This window comes from Caretta caretta, chromosome 1 (genome assembly GCF_965140235.1).
Source record: "Caretta caretta isolate rCarCar2 chromosome 1, rCarCar1.hap1, whole genome shotgun sequence".
In the NCBI taxonomy this organism is placed as follows: Eukaryota; Metazoa; Chordata; order Testudines; family Cheloniidae; genus Caretta; species Caretta caretta.
This window is the reverse complement of record NC_134206.1, coordinates 93,097,942-93,118,108: the sequence shown is the minus strand read 5'-3', so window position 1 is coordinate 93,118,108 and position 20,167 is coordinate 93,097,942. Positions and strand designations below refer to the sequence as shown.

Here is a 20,167-nt window from a genome sequence, read left to right as displayed (position 1 = left end):
AGGGCAGGTCTCATTTTGGTATTCCTGTGCTTCAGGGCGGAAAGCAACTCACAAAGTTCCATGAAAGTGGCCTTATGCATGTGAAATTTTAACAGCCACTGGGAATCATCCCATACCTGCGACACTATGCAGTCCAGAATCTGCATTCCACAGTACCAACATGCCCCAATGCTGCCATTACATCCCAATTGCCACACCCCATGCTTTCAGGAACGTCTGTGTCCATGTCCTCCTCACAATCTTCCTCGTGCTGGCAGCTCCTAGCTAGGCTTTGCACATACTGCAGGATAATGTGTGAGGTGTTTGCAATGCTCACAAAAGCAGTGTACAGCTGAGGGGGCTCCATGCTTGCTGTGCTATGGTGCCTGCCAGGATAACTCAGGAAAAAAAGGCGCAAAATGATTGTTTGCCATTGCTTCCAAGGAGGGAGGGAGGAGGGGAGACTTACGACATGTACCCAAAACCACCCATGACAATGGGCAGAAGGGACTGTGGGATAGCTACGCCCAGTGCACCACTCCGTGAGTCAATGCTAGCCGTGGCATTCCACTGACCTAATGTGCTTAGTGGGGACATGCACAATCGACTGTATAAAATTGGTTGCTAAAGATCGACGTCTATAAAATTGACCTAATTTTGTAGTGTAGACATACCAAGCTCCACTAAAGAGTGTTGTTATTTACACAAAAGATACCCCTGCTTAGTCCCTGTCTGACCAGCATCACTCCGTTGGAAGGTGCAACAACCATGTACTACAGTGAGCTGTTGCAACTGAAAGGAGAGAAAGTATCAGACAAGAAAAAAAGCAGTTTGGTATGGATGTTGGGGGGGGAGGGGGATAAATTATGAAAAAAGTATTAGATCAACCAATGAAGAGATCTTAAAAATATTACTTAACTAAAATATTAATATATTGTTTTGTTTTTCATGGGAAAAAGCTGGTCTAAAAACCCTGTGAGTGATTCATAGGGGATAAAATTCATCCGTTGTGCAGCTGGCGGTTACAGAGTATATGTACCAATTAAGGATGAAATCCTGGTCCCACTGAAGTCTATGGCAAAACCCCATTGATTTCATTTGAGACAGGATTTGACTCTAAATCCCTAAAAAGAAAAGGAGTACTTGTGGCACCTTAGAGGCTAACCAATTTATTTGAGCATAAGCTTTTGTGAGCTACAGCTCACTTCATCAGATGCATGCAGTGGAAAATACAGTGGAAAATACAGTGGGGAGATTTTATATACACAGAGAACATGAAACAATGTGTGTTACCATACACACTGTAACAAGAGTGATCAGGTAAGGTGAGCTATTACCAGCAGGACAGTGGTGGGGGGTGGGGGGGACCTTTTGTAGTGCTAATCAAGGTGGGTCATTTCCTGCAGTTGACAAGAACTTGTGAGGAACAGTGGGGGGGGGGGGGAAATAAACAAGCGGAAATAGTTTTACTTTGTGTAATGACACATCCACTCCCAGTCTTTATTCAAGCCTAAGTTAATTGTATTCAGTTTGCAAATTAATTCCAATTCAGCAGTCTCTTGTTGGAGTCTGTTTTTGAAGTTTTTTTTGTTGAAGAATTGCTACTTTTCTTTTTGTGGATACAGATTAACACAGCTGCTCCTCTAAATCCCTAAAGTAGTACTTAAATGTGACCTAAGTAGTATATAAGCCTTAAAAAGTATGCAGGGACCAAATCTGCTAGATTCTGATTATCCTCAACTCCCACTGAAGGGAATTAATCTGATTTTTTGAAGAACATGGGGGGTGGGGGGGGGAAGGGGGTAAACTGTTACCATGGCTCTTAAAACCCAAAGCAGCAAGTCCAATATATTCCCTTCTCAAAAGGTAGAAGAGGGTGGCAGTACCCACTGGCTCATCTGTCAGGGGACTTGTAATTGTCAGAATTTTATGCCAGGTCCAGTATGTCATTAGGCTGGAAAAGAAAAGGAAAAACCACTGCTACGATTTGGAACACCAAAATCGCTAAAATAGGGTGTAGGGCCAAATTCAAGATTCCATGTCAGTGTGGGACCAGCCAAATAATATTTCCTACCAGTGCTGTGCTAAGTCCTGGCCAATACCCATTTAATTTCAATGGTGTTATGATGCATGGTAACCATGATTCTGCACCCTTCCTGTTTGGCAGTGCAGCTGGTTCTGCAAATCAGGGCGCAGAAGCAATGTTTGTAAAACACTTAAATTCATTCCACAGGGTACAAGTTGTACAGTAGAGTACAAAGTATGTGTCACTTTTAACTGATTATATTTCAGTTCAGGCACTTAAAATTCAAAATCACATCCCTGAATCACTACAACATGACAAAAACATTAACTAAATAAGTCATAAAACAATTAATTATCAAATACTACAACCATGGGACAATGACTTCAAAACACAAACACATCCCTTTCCTGCATACACAGCTGACTTTTTTTCAGTGAGAATATCAAACATATATCTTTAGATCCCTCTGGTATTAACATAAAAACATTAATCTCTTTCTTGAAAATTTTGTCCTCACACACACACCCCCTAAATTTTCATGGGCAACACTCTGAAATATGTCAATGGTTCTTCATTATTGGTTCTCTTTATATTCCCAGGAGTGATGATCAGCAGAATACATAACCATTTTTTTTATTAACTGGATTCCTATGGGTACCACCAGATATATATCAATAATTAGACTGGGGTGTACAGTTACTACTTATGCCCATAGAACCATTTGATCTTTATGTAGTCCAATGTTTACCAATTTCTACTATGCCAATTTTTATCTTCCCCATTTTGGAACACTTTCCCCCTGCAGCTGTTTATTTCCAAAAGGCAAATTTCCTTGCCTGCCTTCAAATTATTTGAATAACTAACTGCTGACTCATTTTCTGGCTGGTGTACAGGCTAATGCAAAGGACACTTTCCCTTGTATTGTTTCCATCATCCCTGCTAGAAGTAACACATTCTGTTCACCTTGTTGTAGCCACATTGGCAGTATTTAAGAAATCAATTGTTTTGCCCCGTTCCTAATTTTGGCAAAGATCCATTAATGGGCTTTCCCCATTTCTGTAGTACATTTACTGGCCTGGGTTTCTTTGATCCATTCTAGGGGTTTCATTTCCCTTATATCCCCAGTACGCACATGACAAGGTTCATTGGCACAGTTCCCTAACTCAAAATTTTTTGGCCAGAGGGAATAGTCAATGTACTGGGACTTGATTCCCAGATTTGAAGCAGGTGAGGCTCATTAAATCCCACTGACATCCTCATGTCAATGTCCCTTCCTGGCTGCCAAGCAAATCCAATAACCTTCAGTATTTTACATTGGGGTTGTGTTAGGGCAGCTATATCTTTACTGGGCCTTTACTGTACTGTTCCTTATAGTACACAGAAGATATTGTGGTAGCATCCCTTTTCTTAAATTTAATTCTATACAACACCCTACTGCCTTCAGCTGACTTACATGCCATAGGTTAATTAAGACTTGCCAATTATTACCGGCTACTATTTGGCAACCAATGTTATAACATACCCTTTTATATTTGATAATTCTACTTTGTGCTTAAATGTTTTGTCTTTATCCTTTCATTGCCACCAACAGATAAAATATGCATAGGATGCAAGGTTTATCTTTAAACCTACTTCCACCACCGGTTAACAGACTGATGTTCCTTGGCCTCTGCCCTTCTGCAACATTTGTTTCTGTAACTACAGATAAAGTGCTCATTGATTCTTTTCTTCCCAAAGCAGTATTCCCCTTTTTAAACACCCATTACAACAATACTAGCAACAAGACACAAAGAAAAAATTTCTACCCCCTTTGGAGGGGGCAGATTAATGCTTAAAATACCCCTTCCTTTTACAAATCTCCTTGCTGACTGCAGGCAAAACAGAAGAATTACCTCCATACTTTCATGAGGTGGTATATCTCAGTGTCCTTTTTTATACAACAAACCAGGTTTGTAATGTTTTCTCTGCTGTGCCATGTTTTAAGGTTATTTACAAGTAGTAGCTGAAAAGCATCATTACCATATAACTTAACATGAGGTATGTTTCCAGTTACCATTTCTAGCATGCTTAAAGCTTTCCCCCCAAAATCATACACATTATACATTGTTACAAGGTTACTCGTTAACATTACATTTATCCCAATGTTTAATATTAACAACAACATTAGCATCAAATCTATTACAAGTATTTATTACAATATCTTCTTTTATTTCGATAATTTGTCTCTGGCACCAATACGTTCAATAGTCTTAGAACCCTTGCATAGGCTTTCAATTTAATTATATTCTTGGGGGTTTGGTGAAATAAAGAGGTAGGGGTGTCATGCATATGAGCAGAACCCTTTTATATCTGTCTCCAGATTTCAGCACTGCGCATACACAACTATTTTCCCTAACTAGGGTTAACCTGTCCCTCTCAGTATCAGGACTGATTTGTTTCCCACCTTCCTTTCCTGGAGTGTTCAAATCTGAGTCTTTGGGTTTCAAGTAGTTTGCTTGCTGACCAAGTATATCCATTATCTGCAGCAACTTTGTGCTACAATAGATGAGCAGATTTTTCCCTCCCCTGTCAGCTAGATAATTTGCATCAACACAGATGCTTTCTAGCTTGCTTGCACCAGCACAGAGACTGGACTCTGTCTTAAAAGGGACACAATCAATTTCCACCAGAGTTCTGATTATTTTCCATTTTCAACTACTGCTTCCAAAACACAGAGCGATCTGAAAAAAGAAAACAACCTATCATGGCTCCTGTTGGAACCCTAATAGGATTTTAATTAAATAGCATGATTTGTTTGCATTTCTTTTACACATTCTACATGATACACTCCATGTTTCATGGAAAAAAATGCACATTTCTTCTATCAGAGGGGTAGCTCTGTTCGTCTGTATCCACACAAAAAAAGAGGAGTCCAGCGGCACCTTAAAGACTAACAGATTTATTTGGACATAAGCTTTTGTGGGTAAAAAAACCCACTTCAGATGCATGGAGTGAAAATTACAGATACAGGCATAAATATATATTGGCACATGAAAAAAGGGGAGTTACCTTACAAGTGGAGAACCAAAGTTGAAGGCCATTTCAGTCAGGGTGGATGTGGTCCACTCCCAATAATTGATGACGAAATGTCAATACCAAGAGAGGGAAAATTGCTTCTGTAGTGAGCCAGCCACTCCCAGTCCCTATTCAAGCCCAAATTGATGATTTTAAGATTGCATATGAATTGTAGCTCTGAAGTTTCTCTTTGAAGTCTCTTTTCAAAGGGTTTTTTTTTTTTTTTTGTTAAAGAATGGCTACTTTTAAGTCTGTTGTTGAATGTCCAGGGAGATTGAAGTTTTCTCCTACTGGATTTCATATGTCACCACTCCTGATGTCTGATTTGTGCCCATTTATTCTTTTACGTAGAGACTGTCCGATTTGGCTAGTGAATGTGGCAGAGGGGCATTGCTGGCACATGATGGCATATATCACATTAGTATAAATGAGCCCCTGATGGTGTGGGTGATGTGGTTGGGGCCTATGATGTTGGCCAGTGGTATTCTGTCATTTTCCTTGTTGGGTCTGTCCTGTAGTAGGTGACTTCTGGGTACATGCCTCACTCTGTAAATCTGTTTCCTCACTTCCCCAGGTGGGTATTGTAGTTTTAAGAATGCTTGATAAAGATCTTGTAGGTGTTTGTCTCGGTCTGAAAAGCAGTCTCTGTTATTGTCCTTGTTGAACCTCATCAAATTCCTTTTGGCCCAATCCTCCAATTTGTCTATGTCATTCTGGACCCTATCCCTACCCTCCAGTGTCTACCATATTCCCCAGGTCAGTGTCACCTGCAAAATTCCTGAGGGTGAAATTAATTCAATCATCCAGATCATTAATAAAGATGTTGAACAAAACCGGCCCCAGGACCAACCCCTGGGACCCTTCGCTTGATACCGGCTGCCACTTAGACATCAAGCTGTTGATCACTACCTGTTAAGCCTGACTATCTAGCCAGCTTTCTATCCACCTTATAGCCCATTCATCCAATCCATACTTCTTTAACTTGCGGGCAAGAATACTGTGGGAGACAGTATCCAAAGCTTTGCTAAAGTCCAGATATATCACATCCACTGTGTGACAGATTTCTGTTACCAATCTGCCTGAGGCGTCAGGTGATCAGACTGAGGCCACAGGATCATTAAGGGAGGAGATGACGGAACACACCAAGTGTCTAAGTTTTAAAGATTTATTGATAAAATAATAAAACAGCAGAGAGTGATGGGTGCTCCCCACGTCACTCAGAGGAAGGAAGAAAGTGTTAGTGCCCCAAGCCCTAACCCACTTTCATACTGACACCCACACTACCCGAGGCTGGCCAGGCCTGGGTGTAACATAAGAAGAAGAGGGGGAGGGGTGGACGGGAGTTCTGTCCTGTGCGCACAGGTCATCCAGGGTTCGCTGCCAATCTCCGAATTGGTCCAGCTCTCAGGAGGGTTTTAAGTCCTGGGCTCCTTTGGAGGCGTTCCATTCCACAACCTCTGTTCCTGGTGCTCTTTGTGCTAGTCTAAACCGGCTTTCTGTGGTCTTCTCCACTTTCCCAAAACACAAAGGCTCCAGGGACGCAAAGTTCTGCTCCCCCCTTTGTCGTCTCACCAATGTTTTCTATCTCTGCATCCCTGGTTCAGTGTACTTTCTGGTTTCTCATGGCTGGCTGTGGCTGGGTGAGAATTTTTTGTCTAGTGCCATGACCTTGGACTGGGGCCAGTGTCTTATTGTCGGATTGAGCCCTGCAGTGTTGAGTTAACCAATTCTTTGCTCTCTTTCTCCTTCCCCCTTTGGCCTTCCGCAGCCTGCAAAAGAATCTTCCTCTCCCCACTCACACCTTAGACCCTCCCCAAAATGCTTTGCAATGCTTGCAACAACGTTAGCAACAAGAAGTGCTGATCTGCCTTCCCCAAGGGGAACCCCTGAGGTTGTGACAACTGCTTTCCCCATATCCACAGAGCCAGTTATCTCATCATAGAAGGCAATCAGGTTGGTCAGGCATGACTTGCCCTTGGTGAATCCATGTTGACTGTTCCTGATCACCTTCCTCTCCTCCGAGTGCTTCAAAATGGATTCCTTGAGGACCTGCTCCATGATTTTGACAGGGACTGAAGTGAGGCTGAGCAGTCTGTAATTCTCTTTCTTCCCTTTTTAAAAGATGGGCACTATGTTTTCCTTTTTCAAATTGTCCGGGACCTCCCCCGATCACCACAAATTTTCAAAGATAATGACCAATGGCTCTGCAATCACATCCACCAACTCCCTCAGCACCCTTGTATGAATCAGATCTGGACCCATGGACTTGTGCATGTCTGGCTTTTCTAAATAGTCCTTAACCTGTTCTTTCACCACTGAGGGCTGCTCACCTCCTTCACATACTGTGCTGCCCATTGCAGCAGTCTGGGAGCTGACCTTCTCTGCGAAGACCAAGACAAAAAAAAAAAAGCATTGAGTACTTCAGCTTTTTCCACATCCTGTCACTATGTTGCCTCCCCCATTCAGTAAGGGTCCCACCTTTCCCTGACTACTTCTTGTTGCTAACATACCTGTAGAAACCCTTCTTGTTACCCTTCACATTCCTTGCTAGCTGCAACTCCTATTGTGCCTTGACATTTCTGATTACACCCCTGCGTGCTCTAGTAAAATTTTTATACTCCTCCTAAGTCATCTCTCCAGATTTCCATTTCTTCTAAGCTTCCTTTGAGTTCAAGCTCACTGAAGATTTCACTGTTAAGACAAGCTGTGCCCATGTCTGCCCAGGCGCTCCTGACCGACCTTACCGAGGCGGCCAGGAGCACCTCGGACACGACGAGGATGGCTACCAGTCGTATTGCACCGTCTGCTGCCACAAGACAATGGGTTGCTGCTGCTGTGTAGCAATGCACTACCGCATCTGCCAGCACCCGGGAGACATACTGTGAGAGTCACCACTGTGAGAAACAGTTCCCAGCTGTTGGGAAAACCGGTTTCTCTGCTTGCTTGCTGTGAACTATCATCTTCCTCGTCCCCAAAACCTGCTTCCGTGTTGCCTCCATCTCCACTGAAGGAGTCAAACAACACAGCTGGGGTACTGGTGGCTGAACCACCTAAAATGGCATGCAGCTTATCATAGAAGCAGTATGTTTGCGGCTCTGACCCGGAGCGGCTGTTTGCCTCTCTGGTAGGCTTGCCTCAGCTCCTTAAGTTTCACGCGGCACTGCTTCGGGTCCCTGTTATGGCCTCTGTCCTTCATGCCCTGGGAGATTTTGACAAAGGTTTTGGCATTACAAAAACTGGAAGGGAATTCTGATAGCACGGATTCCTCTCCCCATACAGTGATCAGATCCTGTACCTCCCATTGGGTCCATGCTGGAGCTCTTTTGTGATTCTGGGACTCCATCATGGTCACCTCTGCTGATGAGCTCTGCATGGTCACCTCTGCTAATGAGCTCTGCACTCACCTGCAGCTTGCCACGCTGGCCAAACAGGAAATTGAAATTCAAAAGTTCGCGGGCCTTTTCCTTTTAACGCTGCTAAATTCGACCTCAACTCCTAGTGTAGACCAGGGCTTAGTAGTTCTGCTATTTCACATTTGAATTCCTTCAGAACTCTTGGGAGAATACCATCTGGTCCTGGTGACTTATTGCTGTTTAATTGATCGTTTTGTTCCAAAACCTCCTCTAATGATACCTCAATCTGGGACAGTTCCTCAGATCTGTTACCTAAAAACAATGGCTCAGGTTTGGGAATCTCTCACATCCACAGCCATGAAGACAGATGCAAAGAATTCATTTAGTTTCTCTGCAATGGCCTTCTCGTCCTTGAGTGCTTCTTTAGCACCGCGATCGTCCAGTGGCCCCACTGGTTATTTAGCAGGCTTTCTGCTTCTGATGTACTTAAAAAGAAATTGCTATTAATTTTTGAGTCTTTAGCTAACTGTTCCTCAAATTCTTTTTTAGCAGTCCTATATTTTTACACTTCATTTGCCAGTGTTTATGCTCCTTTCTATTTTCCTCACTAGAATTTAACTTCCACTTTTTAACGGACGCCTCTTTGCCTCTCACTGCTTCTTTTTCTTTGTTGTTTAGCCACGGTGGCTCTTATTTGGTTCTCTTACTATGTTTTTGCTGTTTTTAATTTGGGGTATACATTTAAGTTAGGCCTCTATTATGGTGTCTTTAAAAAGTTTCCATGCAGCTTGCAGAGATGTCACTTTTGGCACTGTTCCCTTTAATTTCTGTTTAACCTATTCATTTTTGTGTAGTTCCCCTGTAATTCCAGGATTGGAATTTATCAATAAATTAACTCATGAACTACAACATGGGCACTTTTAGGGAGCAACCCCACTCCACCATCTTTTTCCTTTAAGATCTCCCCATACAAATCTACAAGAAGAATTTATGTTAGTCTTATGTGCAGCTATAATACAAAACAAACATCAGATAGATATTTTACTGCCAGCTATCAGTAGAGTGTCTCTAATCTGTACACTAAATACATTATTTTGTAACACACAGATGCTAAGAGCCTCTCTTTCTCCCTTAGGAGTCGTGAAAACTTCACTCTTATTTAACGTAATAAAATATTGCTACCTCCTCACTTTCCACATTGGTTTCTCAGCTGGCAACTATTCCAATAATCACACAGGCAAGATTCTGGAGCTAGACACACAATTAAATATAGTTTGACTTAACTAAGCTGTATGGTCATCATGGGCTTAATTCAGATTTTGTCTAAGCAAGAACAACTCTTGTTGACTTCATTATTTCCCATTACACCAGGAACAAATTTGGTCAGAATTCATCTGAAAAGCAGAAATCTGTCCTAATATACAATTCTGGGGTTACAGATAAAGGCCTCACATTAAGCACCACATAATTCACACTGAAGCCCTTACAACAGAATGTTTTTTTCCTCTTTGTTTTAAGAGGGAATCTGTAAAAAAAAAAGATAGAAACCAAAACAGTATTTGTATGTAACTATTGCTATCTGATTGTCTAATATAGAATAGGCCTGTTATCTAAGCCGGGCAGAAAACTTTCAGTAAAATGCAATAAACAATTGTCACTCCACTGTATCTACATTTTACCAACAAACTGTGTAAGTTTACATCTATTTGTGATAGGTCAGAATGTTTTTAATTAGCATATCCTGATGGAAACAGAAATGAGCCAATTAAACAACCATCTTAATGATCAGAGATTTACTGGGATTTATTTTGATGGAATGATTTACAGGGATATATTTTGCTGGCATACCCTTTTATTCCATAAACTGCTATAAAAATGTCATGTAAAAAGAAGCTGTGAGACATTGTTCGGTTAAAATAAATGTTTAAAATCATTTGATAATTAAAACTGAAAAAAATATCAAATTTTCTTTTCAGCATTACAATGGTTTTCATCCACAAGGACCCCTCTTCTATACCAGGACATCTGAAACGTCCCTCTTATCTGGATGGGATCCTATTGGGACCCCCCCCCCCATTCTGATTCAGTAATTTGAGAAAGGCAATGTAGGCCAGTATCCCCCAGTTTGAGAACCTATGAATTAGTATAAAGAAAAGGAGTACTTGTGGCACCTTAGAGACTAACCAATTTATTTGAGCATGAGCTTTCGTGAGCTACAGCTCACTTCATCAGATGTATACCGTGGAAACTTCACTTCATCAGATGTATACCGTGGAAACTGCAGTTTCCACGGTATACATCTGATGAAGTGAGCTGTAGCTCACGAAAGCTCATGCTCAAATAAATTGGTTAGTCTCTAAGGTGCCACAAGTACTCCTTTTCTTTTTGCGAATACAGACTAACACGGCAGTTCCTCTGAAACCTATGAATTAGTATGTTGCAGTTTTACTTAGTTTCTCTCAAAAAACAGACTTGAATAGAAACAGACAGACAAGTTGAGTGAAGTAATATCTTTATTTGACCAACTTCCACTGGTTAAATAGGCAAACTTTCAAGCTACACAGTGTTCTCATTCAGGTCAATAGAAATAGACTAACTCGTAGCAAAACAAAAGCAGTATTTGCTAGTCAATATCATTTTCATAACCCTACTAGCTACAATGTTGCTATCTCCGACTTGTTGTCCTTGTAAGGAAAATTTTATTTTCAAATAAAAGTTGTAAATGTTACTTGGTTTTGCGGTTTGGGGTTTTTGTTTTGTTTTTAAGTAATGGAAACATTTTTACTTCAGGTTTTATAGAAACTTACTTTTAAAGCCTAAATTTTGGACCCAGTTATGAATAGACTCATTGGAATATTTTAACACATCATTCTCATTTAGAACAGGGAAATAAAAATGAACTGAACAAAGGGCCACAAAGCAGGAAACGTATTTTGGCAAACAGTAAAGTTTTCTAATTAATTACAATGAATAGGCTTTTGGACAACACTAGTTTACCATTTAAACAGACTAGGTGAGCCATTTAGCCCTTGTTAAAAGTAATTGAATGTATTGTGCTGATTCTGTTTCTTAGCAATTGTCCCAGTTAAGCAGGCATTGTATTTATCAGGATGCCAATTAAAGGTTAAAACCTAGTCCTAATGAAAATCAGTGGGTGCTTTTCAATTCAACCAACATTTTGTCCTAAGTGAATTGTACTGTGCTAGATATAGTGAAATTGAAAAATATTACCTCACAATCAACAGATCCTGTTTTTTAAAATAAAAATCTAAAATCTCTAAATATGAAAATGGTCTCTTAATTTGAGGCCATGACAAAATACTGATATTGATTTGAGTGTAGGTATGGACATGGGTACTCACTTGTTATTTTATTCATATTTAAGTTCAGAGCCATCACAATTTGGAAGATTCAGATAACCCTTGTGTCCTTGATTTTAGTTACTGAGGGAGAAAAGGAAAGATTTTGGCAACAATGGGATAAAATTATTGTCTTGGTGTCAAACAAAAGCATATAGAACTCTTATCCTTTTCATGACTCTACCCCTATATTTTCTACTTAAAGACTCAAACCTCTGATCGTTTTACACCGAGGTTTATTTCTTATAGACTATACATGGGTTGGCAGTGTCATCTTCTATTAGCATGGATCTCCACACATATGCAGATAGTCCTAATTCTGAAAATAGCACAGCAGCTATGATTAGGTTGCCCTAAATGTCCATCCTTGGGTCTGTTCTCCAGGCATGGGGGCAAGAGATCCCCCAAACACTTACCTCACCTCTCTTCAACAATCTCTTCTCCACTGTCTCTATGGCTAAGGATCTAATACGGACAAGTCTCACTGGGGCTAACTACTCCAAGTTGTTCCTGGATCACTGAAGGTCATGCAGTCAACGCCACTTATGCTTTGCCTGCAGTGTGAGTGAACAAAGATCTTCTCTGCCAAGTACACTTGCTATATGCAGTACAAAGCTTTTCAGCTTGTAGATAATTAAGCAATGACAAATTAAACAAACACAAAGGAAATAAGCAAGAAAATAAAATCAATGTAATTAACATTGAGAACTGATTCTCAACCAAGGAACAAAAAGGGAACATAATGAACAGTTGAAAAGAGTCAATAGGTGGCAGGCAAATGCCACATTTTCTACAAAATGTCATACATTTGTAATTAACGCGGTTTTAATTATGAGCTACTGTATACTTTGCAATAACAAGAAATTCCTTTAAAATGTACAGAACTAAAGATGGTTGATAAAGTTATCTTAATATATTGATCAGCAAACACAAAAAGCACTTTTTACATTGGTTTTGTAATTAATGAGTGGCATGTTGCAAAAATAGGCTTTTAGATAGCTCAATTTGACAGAAGTGATATAGTGATCATCATATTAATGGGGGGGGGGGAGCAAAATACCCCAAGCACTGATTTGTTTACTGCATTTATTTATTCTTGGTGCTGTGAGTAGCATATGTCTAGTTTGCCCCCAAAAGAAAATGGAAATGATTTGCTGCAAAGGGGATAACATTAGAGATTTGCTAAAGAGTTAATTCATATAATATAATACTTCGGGCCAAATTCTGCCATTCACCTGGAAAGAGGCCTAATAGCCCCTCCTCCCAACATGGGTGCTCAGATGTGATACGAAAATATTTGTATTCTGTTGAAATTAGGCACCTACTCAATGCATTCCTAATCTATGCATGTAGAGGCCATTGCTGGTTTAGGGAGGATAGGAACATCCATACAAGGAATGTAATAACTGTAGGCCATGTATATTTATATTTATTTATACATACCTACATAGGAAAAACAATGGATCAAGTTTCCTGGAACTTCATGACACATTTTAATTGTTTTTTTTCCCCTCTTTATTTTTATGTTACAATTTCCTGCCCTGAAGTTACACACATGACAATATTTCCCTTTGAATTTCACTGGTGGATTTTAATTCCCTAAAGCTTCAATGAGAAGCACAGGGGTCTGCCTTTGTGTTTCTTATTGGAGGATGAGGCCAAAGGGAAAGAAATATAATTGAAAAAATATCTTCCCAGCCACATACTCTGTCCCAGAACACACAAATACAGTTACAGAATGGGGTTCTGATAACATTTGTGTTACAGACACTGGAAAGAATGAAAAATTAGCCTATTTGGTTCATCATTAACAAGACATTCAGCTAAAAGCCTAAGTTTCTATTGCCCTGCTGTCTGGCAAGCTGCCTAAATAAAAACCCTGTTTAAGCAAATTAATGTTTTAAGAAAAAGTGATATACAGAACAAAAGAAAATGCTTAACTAAGTAGTACCAGACTCTGGCTCTTACTTTGCCCTTCAGACAAAAGCTTGTATCATTTGGCAATTTTCCCACTTTTAAGATGAATTTATTTCTTTCAACATGATCTTTCTGGGTATCCAAATTGCAGCATTTCCAAAGTATTGCAGAATATACTCTGTCTCATCTAATTTCTAGTTCTAAATTGGAGACCAAATTCAACTTGAAATGAGAGAGTGGGTAAATATCACTTGAGGCCTCTTTTACTACACTGTTCAAAATTCAAAAAATCCAGTTGAAAGAGGAGGTGCTTGTGTCTCTCTTATAACTTTTAGCCCAGTTGTTGGAGAACTCCCCTGGGATGTGGGAGACCCAGATTCAATTGCTCTTTGCCTGACATGGAAAAAAGAATGCAAACAGGGTTCTCCTACCTTCCAGGAAAAAACCTTCAGCAATGGGCTATGGCATATTCTGAGTTCATAGAATCATAGAATATCACGGTTGGAAGGGACCTCTGGAGGTCATCTAGTCCAACCCCCTGCTCAAAGCAGGACCAATCCCCAAGTAAATCATCCCAGCCAGGGCTTTGTCAAGCCTGACCTTAAAAACTTCTAAGGAAGGAGATTCTACCACCTCCCTAGGTAACCCATTCCAGTGTTTCACCACCCTCCTAGTGAAAAAGTTTTTCCTAATATCCAACCTAAACCTCCCCCACTGCAACTTGAGACCATTACTCCTTGTCCTGTCATCTTCTACCACTGAGAATAGTCTAGAACCGTCCTCTCTGGAACCACCTCTCAGGTAGTTGAAAGCAGCTATCAAATCCCCCTCATTCTTCTCTTCTGCAGACTAAGCAATCCCAGTTCCCTCAGCCTCTCCTCATAACTCATGGGGTTCCAGACCCCTAATCATTTTTGTTGCCCTTTGCTGGACTCTCTCCAATTTTTCCACATCCTTCTTGTAGTGTGGGGCCCAAAACTGGACACAGTACTCCAGATGAGGCCTCACCAATGTTGAATAGAGGGGGATGATCATGTCCCTCGATCTGCTGGCTATGCCCCTACTTATACACCCCAAAATGCCATTGGCCTTCTTGGCAACAAGGGCACACTGCTGACTCATATCCAGCTTCTCGTCCACTGTAACCCCTAGGTCCTTTTCCGCAGAACTGCTGCCTAGCCATTCGGTCCCTAGTCTGTAGCAGTGCATTGGATTCTTCCGACCTAAGTGCAGGACCCTGCACTTATCCTTATTGAACTTCATCAGATTTCTTTGGCCCAATCCTCCAATTTTTCTAGGTCCCTCTGTATCCTATTCCTACCTGCCACCGTATCTACCACTCCTCCTAGTTTAGTATCATCCTCAAATTTGCTGAGAGTGCAATCCACACCATCCTCCAGATCATTTATGAAGATATTGAAAAAAACTGGCCCCAGGACCGACCCTTGGGGCACTCCACTTGATACCGGCTGCCATCTAGACATGTAGCCATTGATCACTACCTGTTGAGCCTGACAATCTAGCCAACTTTCTACCCACCTTATAGTGCATTCATCCAGCCCATACTTCTTTAACTTGCTGACAAGAATACTATGAGAGACCGTGTCAAAAACTTTGCTAAAGTCAAGAAACAATACATCCACTGCTTTCCCTTCATCCACAGAACCAGTAATCTCATCATAGAAGGTAATTAGATTAGTCAGGCATGACCTTCCCTTGGTGAATCCATGCTGACTATTCCTGATCACTTTCCTCTCATTTAAGTGCTTCAGGATTGATTCCTTGAGGACCTGCTCCATGATTTTTCTGGGGACTGAGGTGAGGCTGACTGGCCTGTAGTTCCCAGGATCCTCCTTCTTCCCTTTTTTAAAGATGGGCACTACACTAGCCTTTTTCCAGTCGTCCGGGACTTCTTGGGGGCTCTCTCACCCTCTCCTGTTAAAGCTGTTCCTCTTTGTATAAATAAAGAAACAGTTATTGAAGCAGGGGCTGAACATTGGGTCTCCCACCTCCCAGGGGAGTGCTCTACTTACCAGTCTACTGAGAGATTCTCAAGCTTGCTCTTTCCACCAGATTATAGCATTATTTTTACTCTGTCTCTGACCCAGTAATCAGAAAACTCTAAGTGGGAGTTTCTTGTTCAAATCCTCTCTCCCCATCAGGCAGCAGGGAGGAATTTATCCTGGGTCTCCTACATCCTGTGAGAGAGCTCTAATCACTGGGATCTAAATTATAAGATAGCCACCATCTGTCATAAATATAAAGGGAAGGGTAAACACCTTTAAAATCCCTCCTGGCCAGAGGAAAAACCCTTTCACCTGTAAAGGGTTAAGAAGCTAGGATAACCTCGCTGGCACCTGAGCACAATGACCAATGAGGAGACAAGATTCTTTCAAAGCTGGAGGGGGGAGAAACAAAGGGTTTTTGTCTGTCTGTGTGATGCTTTTGCCAGGGACAGAACAGGAATGGAGTCTTAGAACTTAGTAAGTAATATAGCTAGATATGCATTAGATTCTGTTTTTTTAAATGGCTGAGAAAATAAGCTGTACTGAACGGAATGTATATTCCTGTTTGTGTCTTTTTGTAACTTAAGTTTTTGCCTAGAGGGATTCTCTATGTTTTGAATCTAAATTACCCTGTAAGGTATTTACCATCCTGATTTTACAGAGGTGATTCTTTTTACTGTTTCTTCTATTAAAATTCTTCTTTTAAGAAACTGAATGCTTTTTCATTGTTCTTAAGATCCAAGGGTTTGGGTCTGTGGTCACCTGTGCAAATTGGTGAGGATTTTTATCAAACCTTCCCCAGGAAAGGGGGTGTAAGATTTGGGAGGATTTTGGGGGGAAAGACGTTTCCAAACGGACTCTTTCCTAATAATATAATACCGGTTAGACGTTTGGTGGTGGCAGCGAAAGTCCAAGGGCAAAAGGTAAAATAGTTTGTACCTTGGGGAAGTTTTAACCTAAGCTGGTAAAAGTAAGCTTAGGAGGTTTTCATGCAGGTCCCCACATCTGTACCCTAGAGTTCAGAGTGGGGAAGGAACCTTGACACCATCTCTGGTATTTCTTGAAAGAATGTCTTAGATGCCTAAGCCACCTGACTCCAGGAAAGGTTTTCCTGGCTGTAGGTAACAAGTGGAGTTAGACATGTAAATCCCGGAGAGAGGTGAGGCTTTGGAGGCATACCTTTCATCGTTATTTCCCGTTGGCTAGCTTAGGTAGTTCCCTGCCTAGTGGGTTGGCTTTTGTGGATCAGTCTCTCCTAGGCATTGTATAGGGTGTCTAGGTGTCTAACCCAGTCTTTGTGGATTCTAGTGACTTTCTAGACATTTTAAATTAAGTGTCACAATGCATGCATCCGATGAAGTGAGCTGTAGCTCACGAAAGCTTATGCTCAAATAAATTGGTTAGTCTCTAAGGTGCCACAAGTACTCCTTTTCTTCATGGATTGGCACTCCAGCCAGGTCACTCTAATTTTTCCCTTCCAGGCAGTTTGTGTATCAAAGTCTCTCTGTATCAGCCATCCCAGACAGTCTTCCAATTCACTGCCCCTCAATGGTACCACTTTTTCAGTGGCTGGCAGGGAAACCTGGGGCCACCCTCTTTTCTATGTTCCAGCCCAGAGACCCTACAACCATCAACAAATGTCTGCACTGTCCCACACTTTACTTCTCTTTTGAGGACTGCTTCCTATACTGCCTCTGTCAGGCTCCTTCTCCACCATCCTCTGGGCATGCCCTTTCCTCTGGAACAAGCTCCCGACTCTCCCTAGTGTCAGAGAGAATGACTACAGACCACCTCATCCCTGCAATATCTTTCTGCCCTCAGCTAGCTGGCTTTATACAAGCCCTTTCTGTACTGTCCAGATTAGCTTCATCCTTTAATTGGTCCACATAGTTCCCTGGCTCTTCCTCCCGATGCACCTTAAGCAGTTAATTTTACACCTAGCCACCTTAACCCCTTCAGGGGCTGGTGTGCGGCGAACACCTCATCACACTTCCCCATTCACTATTCCACACATGAGATAACCAGATAATGGAGTTTCTTGTTTTGCACTAGTGGTATAGAATTGTATTTTTGTGCTGAATGATGTTCCTAAATAGTGTGAAGTAGCGGTCAGCTGCAGTTAGCAGAGTCAATTTAATTCCTCACAGAGTACGGCTACTGAGCTTGAGATGAGAGAGTGGGTAAATATCACTTTAGGGTGTAGTAACAGAGGCCTACAATGTATGAGGAGTTATTATTTAAGAACTGTCCAGGTATTAGGCCTTTTAGAAAAAACAGAACAGAGAGCTAAGCGAATAAACTCATTGTATAACTGCTAGATTTCTTCAGTAGTCTGAGGAAACTCAGAGTTGCAACAGTCTTGTGCAAAAGTGTACCACTGGTGCAGCTAAAGTGAATTTCCCTTTTCCCCTCTCTGTGAATTAAAAATAAATGTCAAACATTAAAATATGATATGATAGTCCACATAGAGTAATAAAATAGGGACTTGGATGGAATCTCATATTATACTTAAAATGTGGATAAAAGGGAAGTCAATTGGTTTGTAAATTTTGTAATATGGTAATTTTTTATAATTAATTTTCTTAAAGAAACAATAAAAATATCACTTACTACAGCTTGTGTGTGTTATCAAATACCACACATTTCACAGGATATCCAATAAAATTATGCAACTATGCAGCTTACCAACTTGTCAAAGCTGCAAGACCAGACAATACAAAATCAGACAATGTTCTACAGACATAACATCTTGGGGGAGCAGGTGGAAATACACAAAAAACAAAACTCCACACAAACAAAATAGACTGACAAAAATAGACAAAAAAAAGAGGAGGGACTGAAAGGAGGGAGAGGAGGGGATGGGGAGAGGAAGTGAAGAGATCAAGTGGAATGGAAGTCTTACATGACTTGAGATCTCAGCATGCTTTTTCCAAGTGTATCAAGAAACAAGGTCCAAATAAATATAGTTGCTCTCGAGATCAATAAGCTATAATTTATTTCACTCCTCACTCAGATGAGTCCAAATATCACTGCTCTATTCTAGGCATAAGCTTGCTCCTCCTTTTTTTATAAAATCATGCTGTGACACTCCATACCTTGGGGAACACCCTGCATCCCCATATTCATCCTTCTAAAATGATTGTGTGGTATCCAATGCTAAGTTTGTAACATCGGGTGTCTTCGGAAGGCTCATGTTGCACTAAGCATTGTTATAGTTATGTTATAGGTTGTCATTTCATGTATATAGTTATGAGGCTGAAAATGTGTCCTCATGGCTTAAAACAAGCCCAGGCAAAACTCTCCAAGAGAAGAGGGGCAGTTCACACCTCATCAGGGCATGTATGGGACAAACCCAGCCCAGCCTCACAGAAACAAAAGATACTGGCCTAAGCAGCAATAAAGGATCTGTTGGACTCTGCAGTGAGTCACCCCCCTTACCATGGTCAGTTTGGGACTACAACGAGGTAATGCTTACCTGACTCTGAAGGGGAGGGGTCAAAGCCAAGAAGGAAGAAAGAACATGATAAAGGGAGAGATGTTTGCCATGCTCTCTCTCTTCCTCCTTCATCTACAGACACCACCACCAAGCGACTGAAACACTGATCAAAGGGGAGAGCCTGGCTGAAGGGCAACCAGCAAGCCTGTGGTGAGAAGCATTTAAGTTTGTAAGGGCATTGAAAGTTAAGATCTTAGAATGTGTTTTGCTTTTATTTCATTTGACCAATCTGACTTCTTGTGCTTTGACTTATAATCACTTAAAATCTATCTTTGTTGTTAATAAATTCATTTGTTTATTCTACCTGAAGCAGTGTGTTTGTTTTGAAGCGTGTCAGAGACTCCCCTTGTGAAAACAAGCCTGGTACATATCAATTTCTTTGTTAAATTGATGAACTCATACAATCTTGCAGCGTCCAACAGGCATAACTGGACACTGCAAGCCTGAGGTTCTTAGGGTTGTGTCTGATATTGGCTAGTGTCATTCAGTTGCACAATCCAAGCAGCGGTTGGCCAAAAGTGCTCTCTCATGTAGCTGGGAGAAGCTTACATGCTAGAGGCTGCGTGTGAACAACCCAGGAGTGGGGGTTCTCACAGCAGAGCAGGGTAAGGCTGGCTCCCAGAGTCAATGACTGGAGTTATCTAGCAGATCACTGGTCCAGATAACACCAGGGGAATGTCACACATGCCCTTAGTAATCATTATGTCACTGAAGAACCAAAGTTTTTGTGGTTGTGTTAAATGCAGCATAGTAGGTACATATACTAGGATATATTTTTCAGCTGAGGTTTGGTTACTAAAGCCACTATTTTTACCCCTGTTTTCACCTATTTTCACAATTGCCTGATTGTTGCAAGTCCTATAGTATATGCATTAAGGCTCCTTTATATAAAGTACAGCACCAAACAAACATCAGAAGAGAAGGCCCCTCATATTGCACAACTCTTGTGATGTCCAATGCATTTGAATAGAATTTTT

At 41.1% G+C, this 20,167-nt stretch overlaps 1 long non-coding RNA gene across 1 annotated transcript in view; it reads left to right on the top strand.

Moving 5' to 3' along the window:
• LOC142072474 (uncharacterized) overlaps positions 1-19,442 on the top strand; it is a 105,293-nt gene extending 85,851 nt beyond the window's left edge. The window contains exon 4 of the long non-coding RNA XR_012668842.1: positions 19,269-19,442. This is a non-coding gene — a long non-coding RNA (uncharacterized LOC142072474). The remainder of the gene's footprint in view (positions 1-19,268) is intronic.
• The last annotated feature ends 725 nt before the right edge of the window (positions 19,443-20,167 follow it).